A 21,713-nucleotide genomic window follows, 5' to 3' on the forward strand; every position below is an offset into this window, starting at 1 on the left:
GGAGCAAGGCACAGTGTCCAGGGATCACCCTGAATAAAACAAGAGAAAGGGTTTTTGTTTTTGTTTTTAAACAGAAGAGTACAAGTTACAGTTCCAGGATATCTGAATATAAATTAAAATGCAAATGAGAGTCCCCCATTATTCCTTTTTTAAGGATACCAGTCCACTTAAAACGTAGATTTAGACATAGATGGTGTGTGTGTGTGTGTGTGTGTGTGTGTGTGTGTGTGTGATCCCTTCCTCTGACAAGGTCAAAGTGCTTTCATGCTTTCATATATGAATTTAAAACCATGAAATGCCAGTGTAGCTGAGAATAGTATAAGAGGGAGGACACAGAAGCACCTAAAAGCAAAGTCAGAAAGACAGCTAGATTCAGATCTATTTAACCACTTAGCAGCTCCATGATCTGGGGCAAAACCCTCCCATTATCTGCTTCTCAGAGCACAGTTATCAAAACTCAGTGGCATGAAAGAAGCAAAATATTGTGTTTGGCATAGAATACATACTCAGTAAGTATTATTGCCACATGGAGGGAGGGGATCTGGGGTGTAAGAGATTAGCTGACTTAGAGTCATTTAGCCCCTGTCTGCACCACATCAGAATAAATGTTTGCCATGCCCAACAAGGGGTCAGGCAATAGCCTGTTTATCTGCATATTAAGCAACTATTATAAATGTATAAATTTTTTTTTCCTGAACAGATTCTTTTTAAGCTATATTATCATTTCCCCAAGCCTGCCTTCCTCCTGCAAATGCCCTGACATACACACACACACACACACACACACACACACACACACGGCACCATTTACCATTTAATTGCCTGGTGGTTTTAACTTCCTGGAGAGACGAACACAGAGCTAAATATAGCTCTGTCCTTCCCAACTAGCAAGCCTTTAAAGGAGCTAAATTGCCTTGCTTTTTACTCCCTCCCCAAACTTGATCCCAAGCTTTATAAAAAAGAAAGACTGAGGGCCTCCTACCATAGAATGTTTAGCAATTGACATGTTGTCCACTGTTTGAGAGGTTTTGTGTACTGGTACTTAATCCTTGTTTCGGTTACAACCCCTGTAGGGAAATTTGAGTCCCGTACACGAGTTCTTCATTTATTTCTGAGCCAAGATAATTCTAGGATTACCACTTAGAAAATTGGGAGAACAGACTTCTGTAGAGTTACCAGGCCGACGGTATCGAGAAAGGGAGCATGTGGGCTACCTTTTTGGCGACAAGGTTAGGGATAGGTATTGTGGTTAAATCCCATTAGCAACAATCTTACACTCATTAAGTGAACCCTGGATGCTAACGGAGAAGCCTCCCCCTCCCCCTCCCCATTTCCTCTCCTGCTCCTAAAGGCAGGCCCCTTCAACACAGTGGATTCCTTGCCCAAGAAATGCCTCTCTGGAGTAGATCACAGAGGCTCCCATGCCAAGTAGCTCCAAAGCCAGAACATACTGCGAGGGACACATGCCATTCTCCAAAATTCTACCAGCACACCCCATTCATAGGCCGTCTCTCTCTCTTATTTCTTGGGTGACCTTTACGGCCTGGAAAGTATGCCTTTGTGTTAAGGCAAACACACACTATTCTGCAAGCATCATTGAAGAATTTAAAGATTCTATTAATCTGATGTCTTAATTGTTATTGAGAAGAGGAAACAGGAGTGCCTTTGTTCCCCCAAATGACCACAGGCTTCTAAAAAGTGGCCCACGTTGTCGGAGTTTGCATCTCAAATTGCAGGCAGCTCCCTGCACAGTGGAACTTTAGTGTAACTAATTCCCAGACGTTAAAAGGGGCAGAGAAAGAGAGTAACGTTGGGTAAGCCCCCAAGCAAGCTGTATGGGTCCACAGCGGAGGAGTTTTTCTCCCACACCTCCGTTTCTCCTGAAGACACTTTTCAAGTAGTGGTTAACAAATGTGTATTTCAAGACTAGAGGAGCCAACCGGGTTAATAAATGGGGGAACCACACACACATACACACAATGCTGAACAACATGCAATCAAAAGAGAAAGAAAAAAAATCTCACAACGGTGAGAAAGAAATAGCAATCAATGTAATGCAAAGAGTACTCTGTGAGCACCTAGTATTTAGGAGGCAATGAGAACCCAGACACAGGGGGAAAGAAAGTAAGGTTTAGCTGCTGTCCCCTAAGTGGTTATTTCCACTAGGAGAGAATACATCAGGTATAGAAATATCTATGATACAGGCTGCCTAGAATCAAGAGGGAGAGAGCACACCAGCTTGGCTGAGGGAGAGGCATATGGAATTAAAAATAGCTGCATGGAGGGGGGGTGGCTTTGGGGTTGGACCTCAAGGACCTGCCAAAACTTGAACCTGACAAAATGGTTGAATATTCTAGTTGAAGAAAATGAAGATGAGCTAAAAGATGGAAGCAGAGAGATGCGAAGACTTTGGGGGAAACGGTGATATTTTGGATCGAGCGTAGAATGTTTTGGAGCTTGGTGGAAGACGAAATCAGGAAAAAAGTCAATTGTGGGTGTCTTAAAAAGAAGGGCTTGCACTTAATTCGGGAGATAAGTAGTTACTGATAGTTACTGAGCCCTGAAATAATATGACCAGAGATGATTATCATGAAAAAAAATACAGTAGCAGGCAAAGCTATGCACTCATTCACTCCTTCATTCAACAGACATGAATTTTATACTTACCACGTGCCAATGCCTGGATCAATTTGTTCCAGTCCAGAGGGTTAAATTAGTTACGTTCATAACATATATGTTTTAAAAAGCAGGATCTATATAAGACTGGAGAACTTACTGGATGGGACAAATAAGGAAAATGGAAAAATAAGGTGGACCCCGAGGTTTAGGGCCAAAGGTAATGGGAGATGGGGGTGGCGGGTATGTGCCGAAATAGAGAAGCCAGGAAGATGCTTTGAAGGGGCAGATAAGGCAGGTTCAGAGGTGGAGATGGTCATGGGGCTGGTATAGGAACTGAGGCATTCCTGACTCGTGTTCTGGACTCCCCTGCAGAGAGTATAGCCAGTAGCTGGGGGAATTGGGAGATCTGGCAGAGGACAGAGAAAGGGAAAGCCAGGAGTTGGAGAAATGCCCATATTAAAAAAGGAAGGAAGGAAGGAAGGAAGGAAGGAAGGAAGGAAGGAAGGAAGGAGGAAAGGAAGGAAGGAAGGAAGGAAGGAAGAAAAAGAAAGAAAAAAAAGAAAGAAGGAAGGAAGGAAGAAACGAAGGAAGGAAAGGAAAGGAAGGAAGGAGAAAGAAGAAAGAAAGAAAGAAAGAATGAAAGAAAGAAAGAAAGAAAGAAGAAAGAAAGAAGGAAACAGGGCCTTAAAGAGACGGAAGGAACGCCATCTTGAAAGGGGAAGCTGTTTCTAAAATGCTCTAGAAGATGGGAAGGAATGAACAGTGAGCATTTTTCAGTTTGAAACCATTTCTGATGGAAGTTTAAAAGGCCCAGAAGGAATCCATCAAAGCAAGTTTAAAATGTCACACAACCATCCAGGAGATCCCAGGATCCCACTTGGTTGGTACAATACTGGGAAATGCCCAGAAGTTATATAGCGCATGGGGGTGGTGGGTTTTTCTCTGTCTGGTCGCCCAGGCGGGGCCACCAAATTACAGTATCCTTTACGGACAAGCCTGCATAATGACTATCAACAGCAAAAGATGTGTTTTCCCCAGGGTTCAACCACTCACTGACCAGAGGTTACAAGTGCCACACACACTGTACGTGCACATTCCAAGTGTTTCTAGATTTGAAAAGAAGCTGAGTTGGTGGATTTGCTCTTTCTCTCTCTCTCTCTCTCTCTCTCTCTCTCTCTCTCTCTTTAACATCTAGTATGACTAGGTTTTGAGTCTTTCTGAAGCAAACATTGACAAGAATACAGGAGTTTTGAGTCTTCTCCTCAGGGCGGGACGGAGGCTGAGTCCCGGGCAGAATTAACTCTGCAAAACCGTGTTTGAGGTTGGCAGCGGGAGTGGTATTTGGAATTTATCAAGACAGGCTGGGAGTTGAAAAAAATTGCAGTGCAGGTGCCTTACCTTTCCCTCCACTGGCTACTTTTCCCCCATCGCCTGCCGCCTACGAGTTTATTTACTGAGTCAATTAACAAAAGATAACCTCCCATGGTGCAACCATCAATAAATCAATCGTGTTAATACTATCTTGGAATGTCCCCCACTATTGACTTTCATATTGTTTACATTAGACACTTGAGAAAGCCGGAGCCCTTCAGCCAGCTTGTTTCGGCCGTAATGGATTCTGGAGGGGCCATTAATACATAGAACTCTCTCGACAAAATATTTCAGTTTCTCTGAGGTTCACCTGCTTGCCGAACATTGGCAGGGCCCTCTCCTTTCTCCCGGCTGCAACATCCTGCAGATTCTGATGAATACTGAGGAAGGCAAACACTTCTGAGCAGTAATGGAACAGTCACTTTGGGCACACCTACCTCTTTGTGATTTGAATAATCTATTTCCACCCACCCCAGCCCCCCACTGTCAACAACCCTCAACAATCTAGGGAATCAAATTAATCTTCAATTATGTGAAAGAATTTCAGGAACGAACATGGCTCAAGTTACCAAGTAACTTGCTGTTGTGAACAGATTTGTGCTGGAAGCAGCCTGAATGCAGGGACTTTTCAAGATCTTTTTCTCCCTCACTTAATAATAAGGGAAATCTTTCCAACCGGTGATAATCTCGCCACAGGGAATCTTTAAAAAAATTTTGAAAGCTAGTTTCAAAATGAATGCCCAGAAGAAATCTCTCTACATGTTCTGCCGGCTATAGAACACAAGGCGAAATATGGTCATTAGAAAGTTGGATCTCACGTTTGGTTTTTGCTTTTAGTACTTCCTCTTGAATGCCATCGAAAATACTTAGATCAGGGTTTCTTTTAGTTAGGAGTCGGGACTCCTCTGCTTCCAGACCAAGGTATTTCATAAAGGCACTGGATATCCAGGGATTCCAAAGGAAGGGGGGCAGGGAATCCACCGGTCCTAAACCCTCTGAAGGTTCAGATTTCAGTGCTGGCTGCAGACCTGAGCAAAGTTCACTGCTCCCTTTTCACGACATGCTACATACTTTGCAAGTTCCCACTTGCTTCTTAGAGAGGAAAAAATGTGGCCTCTGAGTTCAGGTTGCTAAGGACAAACGGGGCCAATTTAACCATGCATTCCTGCTCTGAAAGATAGGCCAGTTGTTTTTCTCCCCACCCCCCACCCCTACCCCCGCGCCGTAAATACCAGAAGCTCTGGGTTCTCCCCGCACTCCACAAATACTTTTGCTCCAACTTCGAAGCCCTCTTTCGTCCATGGTGGGAATTCAATTATTTCATTCAGTTGTTTTTGCTGCCTGCGTCTGACGTCTTGACAACACGGAAGATTGTTGGACTGTGTAGCACATCTTCTTATCAGACACTTGGCTTAATTTTTCTCTTGATAATGGTGGGTATTTAAGACGCACGTGACTGTTGGACGATAAAAGAAAACCTTCATTATTCTGTGTCTTTCCCTTTTCTTTTTTTACTTTTTTGTTTTGTTTTGTTTTTACTTTGACCTCGAGATACATATGTCTACTTAAAGGTGTTTTGAAGAGAGTGAAGGAAACAGACAGGACTTTGAAAGGAAAAACAGACGTCTAATTGGCTGTCTTTTGCAGACCCTTCAGTGACCCTGCACTGAATACCTCTAATGGAGATGTGTGATCTTGAAGCCTCCACCGGGATAAACAAATTCTATCTCTTCAAGTTGTTTGGCAGCAGAATTCTTTATTCTCCTCATAAAGGACTTTTTCTGTAAATGAGTAAGGCATTAGCATAGGTACATTCTAGAAGGGGATAAGATGGCTTTCCAATTTTATAGATATACTATGTTTTTAAAAGGGAATTTGGGTCCCTCATCAATGTAATTCACGTCCGTGTGTCATTTTCCATGATATTATAAAAAGCAGAATTCGTTTGCATTCAAAGCCATAGTTGCTAACTCCAAAAAGTTCAGAAAATCAGTTAGGAGGCAACCAGCTTTACTCCTAAAATAAATAACCCTTATGGCATTGTTTTTGTGCAACCTTGGAACTTCCAGTGCTGTGAACCGTTTGGGTGGTCAAGGGGGAAAGTAGTAAGAGTCAATTCAAATTCGTCTGTGCTTCAAAAAACACATGGGATGATGGGAGGTTTTTATTAAGTGATGTGGAAATAGGAGAGGTAAGGAGGGGATATCCCCATTCCTAGTGTTGTCAAAGGGCTGCAAGGGTCACTCACCAGAAAGCTCTGCATTTCACTTCCACCTTAACTTCTTGAGGTTGGCTGGGGTCGTCGCCTCCTTTCTTTCCCACCAGGCTTTTGGAGTTACAGAAAGGTTGAGACCAACGTCACATTCTGGGATTCCAATATATGTAAGAATAAAGACATCCCCAAACAAGGTTTTAAAAATGGGTTAGGCTTTAATATTTACTATTGATTAATGTCATCTGTGAATGTTCAATATAATGGAGGCTATCATTCCAGTTCTAGCATGTTCTTATGTGGAAATAGCGCAAAAAATTTTGCATTTCAGGCGTGAATGTGGGGCTCATGCCTCCAAACCCATTTCCATACCAGATCATGCTTATAGACAAAGATCAACATGGCGTAATGAAAAGAGCACTGGTTGGGGCGCCTGGGTGGCTCAGTTGGTTGGGCAACTGACTTCAGCTCAGGTCATGATCTCACAGGTCATGGGTTTGAGCCCCACATCGGGCTCTGTGCTGACAGCTCAGAGCCTGGAGCCTGCCTCAGATTCTGGGTCTCTCCCTCTCTCTGCCCCTCCCCTTCTCACTCTCTGTGTCTCTCTGTCTCTCAATAATAAATAAACGTTAAAAAAATTTTTTTAGGGGGTGCCTGGATGGCTCAGTCAGTTGAGCGTCCGATTTCGGCTCAGGTCATGATCTCATGGTTCATGGGTTTGAGCCCCGCATCGGGCTCTGTGCTGACAGCTCAGAGCCTGGAGCCTGTCTCAGATTCTGTGTGTGTGTCTCTCTCTGTGCACCTCCCCCTCCCCACACTCTGTCTCCCTCCGTCTCAAAACTAAATAAACATTAAATTTTTTTTTTCTTTTTTTAGAAAAGAGCACTGGCCTGGAAGCCATGAGGATCTCATGAGGTTCTATTTTTATCTGAGCCTTGGTTTTCTCATCTAGAAAGTGAATATGTTGCCCCAAGTGGTCCCCCGGGTCTCTTCTGGTGCTCTTTTTGTGACCGTGTATTGTGCTTAGGACTCCTAGACGTGGGGCCTGTCATTCCAGCCAGAAATGGAGAAAAACAAGGCGAGGTGATCAGATACCAGTAAAGATAAACAGGCTTAGAAACACAAATGTCAGAGACCAAGTAAACAAAGACAACAATGTCGGACGAGAGTTACAACGGGGAGACGGGCAAGTGCCAATGGACGTCCGCTGTAGCTAACTCTACCTTTGTTGGTCTCCTGACAGGCAGCAGCAATCATGGCGGCTCAGGGCACAGTCCCACAATGTCCATGAGACCCAGACCCGATCTCCCATCACCCCCCACAGTGGTCCAGTTCTTCAGCGTTGCCTAATAGGTGAGTACAGCTCACGGGAAGAATCATGCCCTTGCTTAATGCTTTTGATGTCACTCATTCCCCATCACAAAGCAAAGATCTCTCCTCTCAGTGTCTCCTACGAAGAAAAACATTAAAGCAACACCACTACCAGTCCACCTCCACGCAAGTCTTTGTGGTGAGTAAGCCCAAGATCCAAGATCAGGAAAGATCAAGTAGAAACAAAACTCTCTTTTCCCTCATGGTGTAGGCTAGCTAACATTAATGATTAAAATATTGTGCTGTTTCGTCTCGGATTTCAACAGTGCTTGAGTCCCAGGGTTGAGGCCTCAGGCACAAAATAAAGAGAACACTGATTGTTGGAACTGGAAAGCATCTAAGCATCTATTAGCTCAGCCTACCATGAAAAGTAGGAATTCCTTTAACAAAATTCTCATACATGCCTATCCAGCATCTCAGTGGTAATAGCAAGAACAATGTAATGATGATCATTATTATGATAATGACACTTATTTCATACATGCCACGTGACAGACACTGGACTAAGTACCTTGAGTACTGACTACAAATCAGCACTGTTTTTAGGATGTTGTATATACTAACTTCCTGAATCATTGTAATGGCTCTCACGTTATGCAGGAATCGGTGGAAACAGACAGGGGTTAAATAACTTGCACGAGGTCACACAGCTGGACAGAGAGGAGCTGGGGAATTGAAAGAAAAGTCTAGTTCTGGATCCTGTCCCTCTAGCCCTATGGCACCAGTGGGGACAGGGGAGAGAGGCAGGGTAAGGACATGGAGTATATTTCAACACTACTTAATAGAAAGATCTTTAGTTCTCTGAGCCAAAGCTGCCTCTTTCAATCTTCGTATTGCCCACTAGCCTTAAACAGAGCAATAATTATTCCTTCTTCAGTCTGACAGTCCTTGAGATCAGGGGTTTGCAAACTATGGTCTGATTTTGTATGGGCCATGAGCTCAGAATGGATTTCAAGTGCTCCTGTTGTTGAAAAAAACAATCAAAAAGAGAATAATATTTCATGACACATGAAAATACATGAAATTCAAATGTCAGTAGCCACAAATAAAGTTTTATTGGAACACAGCCGTGCTTCTTCATTTACACACTGTGACTGCTTTCACTCTACTGCAAGGTCAGAATTAAGTAGCTGCAGCAAAAAACCAGTGGCTCAGTTGGTGAAGCTGCGGACTCTTGATTTCGCCTCAGGTCATGATCTCATCGTTCGTGAGTTCGAGCCCCACATCGGGCTCTTCACTCACAGCACAGAGCCTGTTTTGGATCCTTTGTCTCCCTGTCTCTGCCCCTCTCCCACCTGCATGCACATGTGCGTTCTCTCTCTCTCTCTCTCTCTCTCTCTCACTCTCTCTCTCTCAAAAATAAATAAGTGTTTAAAAAAAAGTAGTTGCAACAAAAAACTCTATGGCCCAGCAAATCATAAAATATTTACTATATGGGGCACCCGGGTGGCTCAGTTGGTTGAGCGTCCGACTTCGGCTCAGGTCACGATCTCTCGGTTCATGAGTTCCAGCCCCGCGTCGGGCTCTGGGCTGACAGCTCAGAGCCTGAAGCCTGCTTCGGATTCTGTGTCTCGCTCTCTCTCTGCCCCTTCCCCGCTCATGCTCTGTGTCTCTCTGTCTCAAAAAGAAATAAAACATTAAAAAAAAATTTTTTTAATATTTACTATCTGACTCATTACCAATAACATTTGCTGACCCCTATGTTAGATATCTGAAGGCAGTTCTCATGTCCGTTCTTAAATGTGCTCTTTTTCTATGGTGAATATTTCAAATCCCCTTCCCTCCTCCAACCCCTCCTTATCTTGTAAGCTATTCCCTGGAATTTCTTTGGTACCGTGTATTTTATCCTTCTTAAAGTGGCACCCAGTGCTACAATCCCACAACGGAATAGGTCTCAACAACGAAAAGGAATACACTAGCCAGATACCCAGTGGCAAGGATTAATCTCCAAATCTTTACGCTGAGTGACAAAACCTTACCTAAAGAGTTCTTATGATATGATGGTGTATACGTGAAATTCTAAAGCAGGCAAAACTAATCTATGGCGGGGGAAAAAAAAGAAACAAATGAACACGAGAACCAGGGTTGTCTATGGGAGAACAGGCAGGGATTGGTTGGGATGGGCATAAAGGAACTCTCTGGGACAATGGAAATATTCCAGAGTTTGACAGTCATTTGGATCACACAGTTGTAAACACTTGTCACACTAAATCTAAAGAGCGGCTTACAACTTGTACCTGACACTGTATCTGTCACCACCCCCCCCCCCAAAATATTGTCAACGAATGTTGAACTCTACTTAATGCTCTGCATGCTGGAAGGTTGGGGGGGGGGAAGGGTATCAACGCCCGCCACCTATTTTGAAACGTGTCCCCAATCGCAAACGCAAACATCAATGCGATCGCACGGTCGGACAGAAGAACGGACAGATGACAAGGTACGGGACAGAGCAACATGAGTCAAATGTGCAGTGTGGAACCTGGGTGGCGGGCACATGGGTGTTCACTGTCGACTTCTTTCAGCTTCCACGGTTCAAAACCTTTCATGGTAAATTCTCTTCTTCCAAAGAAAATTTTCATGATCAGATATGGAGGTGGGGGAGGGGTAAAAGGCATGCCTGGTGTGAACCAAAGTGCTTCAAGTGTAGCGCAAAGTGACACTATGACGTCCCCTCACCTGGCAGTCACTTTAGTGTTAACTTGTGTCGTCCTTCCAAGCAACTGTCTGGGTTCAAGCGTCCTTGCTTAGTTTCACCCAAAGAAGCGTCTGGGGTATAACTGTTGGGGCTGGTGATGGGAACGTCTTCAAACTTCAAAACTTCAAACTTCAAACTTCTACTACGTTCACCTCGCAGCAAGAGGCCCCCCTTAACTTCTGCATCGTTTAAATTCTGGGTCTGTAGTTTATTACACAAAGATGCCGAAAACGAAAGGCGCCGAAACCTCCACCGTGCGACGTCTCTGTCAAATTCACTTGGGGAAAACAGCGGAGAGGCCACAAGCGGGCTTGCGCTCTGGCCTCGTGGAGTTGTAGAAAGAATGTCTTTGATCGTGGCCGGGTTCCTGGCCTCCTGCACCTCGCCGGTAGGTCGGCATATGCGTTTCTCACACCACGGTCCGCTGTCACCCGACAAACGATAGGCTCGCCACTGTTAGAGATACCAGATGAGCATGTGTGCGTGATACAAATTTTAAAAAGTCCTCAAAAATACGCAGCCTAATCTCTGGATCCACTGTTTCCTTAAAGGACCTCTGTAGTGTGTAATCTGCGGGCTGATTCTGTTGCTTTTATGCAAAGCCAATATTAGCAGCAATAACACAAGCATGCTTCGACTATTTAGAGGTCAATTAGCCGGAAAAGTCTGCTTTCTGAATGGAAGCTAAGAATCAAGGAAGCAAGCAGGAAAAATCCTGAGGGCGGTCGAATAGCTGTGGGAGCCTCAGGGCACCAGGCCTCCGTACGTACTCCTGGAAGAGTCCCGAAAGCCAACACCCACAGTCTTGTGATACGGATATTGGGAAAATGCTAACAACTCTGGATTTCCGGCTCCTACCTGACCAGATGTCACACGTAGACAGGCACCGTGAAAACAGCAAAAGTGGGAAGAATTATTACCCACCATGGGAAACTCAAAACAGACTATAATTTGGAAGGATGAATTTATGGGCAAAAGAGGCCTATGTTAATGTATGTTAATGCTACCAATAAAAGAGGGGCGCCTGGGTGGCTCAGTCAGTTGAGTGTCTGCCTCTTGATTTTGGCTCAGGTCATGTTCTCAGGGCTCATGAGACAGATCTCCGTATCAGGCTCCGTGCTGACAGCACAGAGCCTGCTTGGGATTCTGTCTCTTCCTCTCTCAAACTAAATAAATAGGGGCGCCTGGGTAGCTCAGTCGGTTAAGCATCAGACGCCGGCTCAGGTCATGATCTCACGGCTCGTGGGCTCGAGCCCCGAATCGGGCCCTGTGCCGACAGCTCAGAGCCCGGAGCCTGCTTCAGATTCTGTGTCTCCCTCTCTCTCTGCTCCTCCCCCGCTCATGCTGTCTCTCTCTGTCTCAAAAAGAAATAAAACATTAAAAAAAATTTAAAGAAAAAGAATAGTTCCATAAGATGTTAAAGAGGATCTTTAAAAAATAGAATTTAAGGGGCGCCTGGGTGGCTCAGTCGGTTAAGCGTCCGACTTCGGCTCAGGTCATGATCTCGCGGTATGTGAGTTCGAGCCCCGCGTCGGCTCTGTGCTGACTGCTCAGAGCCTGGAGCCTGTTTCAGATTCTGTGTCTCCCTCTCTCTGACCCTCCCCTGTTCATGATCTGTCTCTCTCTGTCTCACAAATAAATAAATGTTAAAAAAAAAAAAATAGAATTTAAAAAGGGGAGGGGCTATTACAGACACATTCAGGAAATGTTGGCCTAGTAGTTAAGGCTGAAACAGTTCTATGATGATTCTAGCCATTTCTGAACAGAAAGAACATTGGGTTTTATTGTGGGGTGGTTTTTTGTTTTTTGGTTTTTTTTGGTGTTTGGTTTTTGGTTTGGGGGTTGTTGTTTTTTTTGTTTTGTTTTGTTTTTTTCCCTTCCTTTTCCCACTCCACGCCTTTTTTTTTTTTTCTCATATTTTGGCTGAAACCTAGTGATGCAATTCTCTGTTCTCATCATAATGATGTCCATCGGTCTGCCCGCATCTTCTGGTCTAGGCGTGGCTCTGATTCTCTCACACGCTTCTTTACACAGGTGTTTCCTCTCCTGCCCCCACGCTTGATAATTCCCTTTGCACAAAAATCTGTTTCGAACCAATTCCAGGCACCGTTTCTAGCTTCTGAGAACACCTTCTAAATCGTCCACATGATCGCTTTCCTCTCCGCTTCCTTCCCTTGGCACTCCCTAGTTTATTTCACCCTCTGTTTCTTCTCCAAACCGCATGCCAACATTTTACGCGCAGAAGCCACTTTTCGGTGCCTCCTGTATTTCCTCTTCGCCTAGTGGTTTTGCACCCGTTTTTCTTTTTTCTGCTTTTGCTCTCCTCCGCGACGTTTATTTCATATCCCGAATCTCCACGCTCTCTCCTCTTCTGCTGAATCGAAAGCTTGAAATGGACACCCCCTAAAACTCTCCCTTTCCTTCCGCTGTATGATCCCCGCCATCTGGCCCTGAACATGGATTTCTCCAGAGTGAGCCCAGCAGCCTGCACAGGGTCAACGGATATTCTATTCCTCCCCTTCTCTGGGCTGTCAACGGATATTCTATTCCTCCCCTTCCCTGGGCCGTCACCTTGACAGATAGCGCCCACCCACCTGTCGGCATCGAACTACAAACCGACAGACCCGTGTTCAGTCTTGAAATCTGCCTCTTATTCAATTTCTCTCGGCCTCCATTTCCACATCTATAAAATGGACCTATATAATGTCCATCCTCTCTAATGTCTCTAATTCTCGGGTCTGATCTATCTGACAGGGCTGGGTAGGGTCAATGAGGCCATGTTTCTAGAACCTCTTCATTGGTTGTAGAATGTGATTGCTTTATTCTTTCACTTGGGAACTTCCGTTCCTATTGAAGTCCTGGGAGTAGAGCCTCATTTTCTTTTACCGTCTTAATTTCTTCTTGGTCTAACGGGTATGTGCTCAGGCCCCCCTTACCACCACCAAATTCGCCAGCTGAGATGAAATTCACTTCTGGCACCACTGTTTTATCAGAACAAGGGTTGTCAATGGGGAGCCCGACGGGAGAGGGGTTACGTGAGCCTCAGATTCTCTGGCCGAAGAGCCGGCCCCATCACTTGCTAGATGTGGGAAATTGAGAACGTCCGCTAGGCTTTATTTCCTCAGTTTTCTCATCTTTCAAATGGGGGTAGCAGCGACCGTGTCTAGTAGGGCAGGTGGCAGTGATGCTGACGGTACAGTCAGAGGCCACAGGCCGTGCCTAGCACATGGTAAGTTCTCAGTGACGCATGCCTCTCAGTTATTTGTCATTACCTGCCTTTTCTGCCCTGCCTTCTCTGTCGTAGGTCCCTTTTATTCTCCGTTTCCTTCTGCCTCACCTCTCTGCCTGTCACTCCCCTGGCAGCGGGCACTGCCCCCTCCCACACACGCTCCGTGAAATCTCAGGGGAAGAGTTCAGACTTTGAAGCCTCCCAAAGGTCCTCTCCTCCTCCGGATTCTTTTCTGGCATCCTCCCCGTGTTTTCACTGTCCTCCTGATTAGAGAGTAGGTCAGCATGGCAGGATAATTTACTGATATATTAATTTGTGCTCCTATCTCGGCCTTTGCCGGCTCTCTGCTCTACAGAGGAAGCCAGGGCCCTCTGTGCCCCTGCCTCGGGGGAGGTCCGTGTTGAGAGGACAAAGGGAAGGCACCTGGCTTTTGTTTCCCCAGAGCCGCACGCTCTGGAGGGAGATCGTGCCAGCCAAGAGGAAGAGAGGGAAAGGCCAGGAACTGTGAATGGAGAGAGAGAGAAAGAGAGAGAGAGAGAGAGAGAGGAAGGGAGGGGAGGGAAGGGGAGAAGACCAGGCTCCTAGCAAGACTGTGGCCCCCATCTACAGCCGCCCCCCACCCCGGGGAAGCAGCTAGACCACAAAGAGGGTGGCTTTAAGTCACGTCTCGATAACTAGCCACTAGGAATAGACCGAGAGGCTCAGCAAACATTCCACCAACTGTTCCCGAGCCTGGCTCTCACCTGTAAGATCAAGACAAAGAAATCACCTAGTTCAGCAGTTCTCATCGTGGAGGAACGGGGCAGGAAGCAGAAGGTTATTATTAATTATTGTTATCATTCTACCGGCTAGTCCTGCTCAGTCCCACAGCTGCCCAGATGTTGAGCATCCTTGAATGTCAGACATTGCGCTGGGCGCTGAGGAGTCCCGGCCCTCAAGCCAGCCGGGATCTCATTGGAACAGAGACCTTTGAGGGGGCCCTTCCAGTGCAAGGTGGTGAGTGCTATACATAGGATAATGCCAGGATCCACCTGGGGGGGCCCAGGGCCAGAGCCCCTAAGGAGACCGCAGGGTGAGAAGGAGCACGGGTTTCCTGCAGAAGTTAATGGCCCGGAGCCATTCACAACTTCACAAACAACAGTAACCTCTGTCTCACAGCGGGCGAGGAACCTCCCCACTCCCCATCCACCCTTCTGAAAGGCTCCTGGGGCCCAAGCCCACTCCCGATCCTGCTCCAGCAGTTAATCTGAGTTTTGAGCTACACAGAGCTTACATCATCGTGGGCCCCGGACCAAGCCAACAGCGGGGAAGCCAAGACGGCTCAGAGCTGCCGGCAGATTCCATAAACCCAAATTTCCAGTGTTGCCTCGAATAAGACCTGCGAGGGAAAATTTGCATGTGTCAATGAAGCTCGTTGACCAGGGGACCTAAAGAGGAAATGTAAATGTGGGATTCGGACTGGCAAAGTTCAAAGCCTCCGAATTTGATACCCAGATAGAGATCGGGAAGCTATTAAGAGTAGTCGGCTTCCAAAACCCAGAGGTCGCGAAGAAATGCCTGCTTTGCACCTCAGAGGGACAACCAACAGCACCGAACAGCAGTCTCGGGGAAATGCTCTGCTCAGTTCCCAGCGCAAAATGTACCCGTTCAAAGAGATGGAGAATGAACTCAACTGTCCCACTTCCCTATCATGTCAAAAATCCCTAAGACACATTCCGTCTCCAAGGGAAATGATGTGTTTGGGGACCATTTATCCCCCCCCCCCCCGGATGCAGGGGACTGACAGGAAGTCAAGTCCTCACCTTGACTTCCAACGGCTTTTCAACTCACGTCATCGTAGAGGTAGCATAAAACCGCGGTTCCCCAAGGAAACCGCGACTTTCCTTGGAAGTCTGTGTTTTGTGCGGGCACCACAATCGAGTCTGCTTGTCTATTCGAGGACACTAGAGGCTCTAAGTCACAACACCCCACGTGTAGCCCATCTCTCTATTTATTCCGGAACTCACTGGGAAAGACAAGCTGAGTTATCATTTAGCCAAGAAAACCTGAGCGGCATTTATGTGCGTCAAGTTCAGCACAACCGTCCAACAGAGACAGGCTTGAAGAAAACGCATTACACAGTCTACGCAAATCCCCTCACCGCCCCGGCGGCTGGAGCCCAATGAATGGTCTCCGCGCTGGAGAGCGGCGTTCTAGAATGCTTATCTTCTCCCCAGCCCCCATCCCAACCCTCAAAGATTACGAACACAATCGCTTGTGACAGATTGCTCCCCAGTCTTCCGCCTTAAATTCTAGATGATAAATTCAACACGAAGTGACAGTCACAGCAAGTGTGCAGGGCTGTATCTAAAAAAACTAATTTTACTGAAGTTGGAACTCAGTGAACGAGAAAATGTGAATGTACACCTAGGGCATATCTCAAAACTTTAATCTCTATGAATGCCATAATGGTTATTTATGGCCGGGATGATATTAATATTTTAAAACATTTCAATAAAGAGGCACCGTGAGACTTTCAAATTGTATTGTTATGCAAAGATAATAATATTTCAATGGGTCCTTCCCTGTGCTGGTATGTTAATGGAGCAAAGCAAAAAAAAAAAAAAAAAAAGGAAAAAGAAAGAAAGAAAAGAAAAGAAAAGAAAAAGAAAAAAAACGGCTGATTTTGTTAACCGAGCAGTGGCCATAGCTAGAGTGCTCTGGGCTTAATTTCTAAAAAATAGCTCTTCTTCCTTTTCTGATTATTTGGGGGGTAAAAAAAAAATTTCTGGGGCTGCTATTGTCTGTTTAAATTAGGTAAATGCAATTAAGACGAGTCAAATATACACAGGCTCCAATGATGGGTAAAATTAAGGTCACCCTTGCAGCCCTAATCCAACCGCATTGCTTAATCTCAGCTTTAGCCATTTACAAGTGAGCAGAATGGTAATGTCTCGCTACTGTTGGGGTTAATGTAGACTGATTGGGGGACTAGAGATAAATCCTGCAGGCTTGCTTGACTGTGCAAGAGCTTATCCTGACATTTTGGAAAAAAAAAAAAAAAAAGAAAGAAAAGAAAATTGGGTTCCATTCCCCAGGACCGGTTGAGAGTCCCTTCCTTGGTTTTCTCTCTGCTAAAGCACAGAGGCAAAAGAACTTCTTTTTCTTATGAATTTCTGCCCCACCCTCACCGCCCCCACCCCAGGCCAGGGATCTTTGCATTTGCAAAAAGGAAAGTTCTGCGTCTTAATTCTCTCTCTTTTTAAAATTCTTCTAATGTTTTTTTTTTCTGAGAGACTGAGAGAGACAGAGGATGAGCAGGGGAGGGGCAGAGACAGAGAGGGAGACACAGAATCTGCGGCAGGCTCCGGGCTCTGAGCTGCCAAGCACAGAGCCTGACGTGGGACTCGAACCCACGAACCATGAGATCACGACCTAAGCCAAAGTCCGACACATAACTAACTGAGCTACCCAGGCACCCCTGTGTCTTTAATCCTCTTAGATCAAAAGCTCTTGTCTTTTCTTTCGTGTATGTAAAGATTACATTTATGTTGCCTCCTGCTATTTTCCTCTGTGAAGGAGTTGCTGGAAGCAACCGGTAGATACGAAGGGAACATGAACATACGAAAAAAGAAAAAAAAAAAAACAAACGATTGACATTTACAGCCAAGAGAGAGGTACGAAATTGCAAAGGTCATCAATGAGTAAACAGATATTAATGGTTAGCCGGATAACTGGTACATAAACAGGTCACATTAATAATTAACACCAGGAAAAACTTAGCACTTTCAACCAAGCTCAGGAAACTAGGTGCCAAGAAACACCAGCTCCACCCCCCCCCCCCCCCCCGTGAAAAATTACTGGTCCATGTTTACATTTCGCATATTCACACCCAAAAACCAGTTTTGAGAGGGTCACGATAAGGAGTGGGATCGTGGGGAAAACTTCCGGGGGACCACTTATTCGAAAAGTTACACTCAGCCCATCACTGACTGTGCCCTTGCATTCCTTCCATAGTAGTCTAGAAAACTGATCCAGAAATTGACTTTTTCACTAAGCTAGACGGGCTCTCAAAGTAACAGGTCTGTCCGTTATCAGGCCCGTGTGTTCTCTTAAAACTTCTGAGCGGGGGGCGCCTGGGTGGCGCAGTCGGTTAAGCGTCCGACTTCAGCCAGGTCATGATCTCGCGGTCCGTGAGTTCGAGCCCCGCGTCAGGCTCTGGGCTGACGGCTCGGAGCCTGGAGCCTGTTTCCGATTCTGTGTCTCCCTCTCTCTCTGCCCCTCCCCCGTTCATGCTCTGTCTCTCTCTGTCCCAAAAATAAAAAATTAAAAAAAAAAAAAAAAAAAAAAAAAAAAAAAAAAAAAAAAAAACTTCTGAGCGGAAAGGGTTTTGCATGTGATGATTGGCATTTACCTCTATTTTTTTTTTTTTAAGACATTTTTTCAAGGTTCACAGAAAAATTGAGAGGAAGGTATAAAAATTTCCATATATCTCCTGCCTCAACACATAGTCTGCCCCACTTCAACATCCCCCACCCGAGTGGTACATTGGCTACGGCTGATGCATCTACGTTGACACATCGTTATCACCCAGCGTTTATAGTTTACATTTGGGTTTGCTTTTGGTGTTGCACATTCTATCGGTTTGGACAAATATGTGATGATATGTATCCGTCATTATAGTATCATATGGAGTGTTTTCACTGCCCTACAAATCTTCTGTGTTCTGCAGATACATTCATCCTTCCAATCTCCAATGCCTGGTAATCACTGACCTTTTGACTCTCTCCAGAGTTTTGCCTTTTCCAGAATGTCATATACTAGGAATCATACAGCATGTAGCCTTAAGGATTGGCTTCTTGCACTTGGTAACATGCATTTAAGGTCCCTCCTTGTCTCCTCATAGCTTGATAGTTCATCACCGTTAATGTGAAATAGCATTCCATTGTATGGATCCGCCATGGGTTAACCCTTGGACTACTGAAGGACAAGTTGGTTGCTTCCAAGTTTCAGCATTTATAAACAAAGCTGCTGTAAACATCCGTGTGTAATTTTTGGTGTGGATATAAGTTTCATTTTTTTAAATTGGGAAATGCCAAGCCCGAGCTGCAATCATGAAGCCAAAGGTGGGGCGGAGGGGGGTGGGGTTAGAGGGAGGCAGGGAGGCTTCATGAATGAGATGGCCTCCCAGGACTGTAAGGAACAGGGAATGAATGTGCCTTCGCCCCACAGACTGTTATCCTATGAGTCCATGGCATCACATTTTTTTTTGAAGGAAACCAGATTTCCTGTGAAATTTCTAGGTTTCTGGACTTTTCAATGTTGACAATTCTTTGAAACCTTCCTTAGCCCAAACAATACCCATTTACCACAGGCCACACTAGCCTAAATACTTTGTCTAAATTTGGGGCACCTGGGTGGCTCCATTGGTAAGCATCCAGCTCTCAATTTCAGCTCAGGTTCCGATCTCATGGTTTGTGGGTTCGAGCCCCCCATTGAACTCTGCACTGACAGTATGGAGCCTGCTTGGGATTCTCTCTCCATCTCTCTCTCTGCCCCTCTCCTGCTCACACACTGTCTCTCTCTCTCTCTCTCTCTCTCTCTCAAAATAAATAAATAAACATGAAAAAAAGTAAAAAAAAAAAAAAAGATAAACCCTTTATCTAAATTTAAAATGAATAAATAAACACAAATCTCTGGAAATTTACTGAGAAGAGCATCTTTCAAATTTATTACAGTCTCTCCTCTCCTTCAAATATATTGTTCTCTATAAAAATATTTCTTTAAACAGAAAACTAATAAAATAAGACAATAGACTTAATAGAAAACTGATATATCTGTCAGGACCTAAACCTTACCCTTAGAACTCTGTGAATAAAAGTCAAATGAGATACTTTTATACACAGAGCCTAATGCTTTACAGATGAGTGAGTAGCACCGCTTTCAAATATAACGTGAAGAAACCAATTTTTAAATAAATGTGTAGTTTGACCATCGAGCCCACAGGAGATATTGTGACGTAGCCAACCTGAAAATCAAATTATTTAAGGTTGGTTATACTAATAACAGCCTCTAACCAACTGCTAAGGTTGACTATAAAACCAGACTCGCCAAAAGCAGCAAACGAGATAGGTTCGAGAAGAAGTGGTAAGAAAATCAGGTAAGGTAGAAGGTACTAGCAACATGTGAGTTAAACTTGCACATGAACTGCAGAGGCTGCCCGGGCTTTTGTTCCTGAACAGGTTGTGGAAGGACACGGGTGTCCATCTAATGGTGTCTGTCCCTGCTTCACCACAGCCCCGCCCTCTCCGTGGTTTCTCCTCACCGTCGACAGGTGACCCCATGTGCCATGCTTTCTCATCTCTCCCCACCTCTCTTAGCCTGAAGCCTTAGCCACATCACCCTCACTTTCGACAGAGGCGATTCCTTATTTGTCCCAGAAAACTCAGCTAAATTCAAGTGTCTTCTCTTCCGGAAAACCTCACCCCCCCCCCCCACTCTGTCCAGGGTTCCTCTCTCTCTCTCTCTCTCTCTCTCTCTCTCTCTCTCTCTCTGCGTTCTAACTGTCTCATCATCCACTGCTGCACTACAATCACAGGGAACCATGGGTGTCTGTACGTCCCCACCAGGCCATGAACTCATGAAATGCAAGGGCTACCAAGTTCAAGTTTTGAACCCCTACCACCTAACCCTGTGTGTGGAAAGCAGCACATGAATGTTGAATGAACGTATAGATGAATGGAATGAATGGACCCTGGAGGAAAACACTTGGAAAAAAGACCCTGATAAGTCGGATGTTACTAAGTGATTTTGCTACAGCTTTCTTTCTTGGTCCAAATCTCTGCACATGTTCACGGCAACGCCATTTATGGCAGCCAGTTTGATTTTAAAGGATCTTACGAATCTGATCAGTCGCAGCTATAAAGGATCCAGAACTTCAGTTCTTCAGCTCCCCCATCTGTAAAACGGAGGTGATGATGTCTGCCCCGCTAGGCTCAGAGGGTGGTTGAGGAGACGACCTGAACTGATGTATGGGACCATGTGCAAAAAGAATCACCCTATGAGTGACAAAGCCCCAACTGCAATCTGGAGTAGGTGGTCATCTCTCCTCCACTCATCTCATTCTGACTCCATTAAAATTCCCTACCTACTGTCTATGGCCCCCTCTGCTTATGAGCAAGGACTCTGTCTCTAACCTTGGGATTCTCAGGCTCACTCAGGAGGACACCCAGCACGTAACAAGGGCTCACTAAACGCTTCAAATAGAATGATGCGCATGACAGATAGGATCATTTCATTCATTCAAACTGTGCTAGACAATATGCAACAAGACAGAATAGGAAAGAAAAGAAGGAAGATAGAAATTATTGACAGGCCACCATTTACCGGGCACTCTATATACCAGATTTTACTTACTGATTGTAGAGAATGTTGTCCTTATTTGACGTGGGGACAATCTGAGTCTCAGTCAGGTGGGTACCATGCCAGGGGGTACACAGTTGTCACCCCGGCTTGAACCCATACACCACACTACCTTCCCACGAGTGCCTTGAGCTCAGAGTTCTCCGGAACATCTGATGTCACAGAACCAATGACTTCCAGAGGTGAATGAAAAATCAGGGAGCATCTAGTCCAACCCCGGACCATAAAGCACAAAACTGAGGTTCAAAGGGGAGTATGGCCCAGGCCACGAAGACTGTAAAGAAAGACAGTCATGAAAAACACTAGTATGTTTCACATTCACATGGTACGTCCTATCGATATACTATTTTTATTAAATTTACAAGTATATGTATAGATCATGAGACTTTGAAAATTAGTCTACTTTCTTGAGTCTCATATACCTTTGTGAAAATAACGTGTATTTGACGTTCACACAGAACGTAATCTTAGGTTAAATCTTAATCTTTTTTTTCTTTCCTGACAAAATTCCACGGACCTCTCTCTTGAAGAATAAACTAAGACTATTGACTAAAAACCCCGGCAGAGAAAGCATAACTCCACAGAAAATGGCCTCCTAACCAACAATTAAAATCATAATGAAATACTCGGGGGGTGAGGGGGGGGTGCGGAAAAAAGGCAAAGGTGTCCTCTCCTTCCGGAATCAAAGGAAAAAGTAAAAGAAAATAAATTTCCCGTGAAAACTGCCCCAGTCATCTTTAAAAAGCTTTCCCAAATTCCAAGTGGCTCTGTTAGCAGCAATACTTAATGCATGAGGTCGTCATGTAAGAATAAAT

At 45.1% G+C, this 21,713-nt stretch overlaps 1 long non-coding RNA gene across 1 annotated transcript; it reads right to left on the reverse strand.

The window, feature by feature from the left end:
* Positions 1 to 5,235: 5,235 nt before the first annotated feature.
* Positions 5,236 to 21,217, reverse strand: LOC122221664. The gene is made up of 4 exons (XR_006203386.1): positions 20,893 to 21,217; positions 6,239 to 6,355; positions 5,665 to 5,771; positions 5,236 to 5,446 (listed from the first exon to the last, which is right to left on the reverse strand). It is a non-coding gene; the product is annotated as an uncharacterized LOC122221664 (long non-coding RNA).
* Positions 21,218 to 21,713: the final 496 nt, after the last annotated feature.

The sequence above is a fragment of the Panthera leo genome, chromosome B3 (genome assembly GCF_018350215.1).
Source record: "Panthera leo isolate Ple1 chromosome B3, P.leo_Ple1_pat1.1, whole genome shotgun sequence".
Lineage (NCBI taxonomy): Eukaryota > Metazoa > Chordata > Mammalia > Carnivora > Felidae > Panthera > Panthera leo.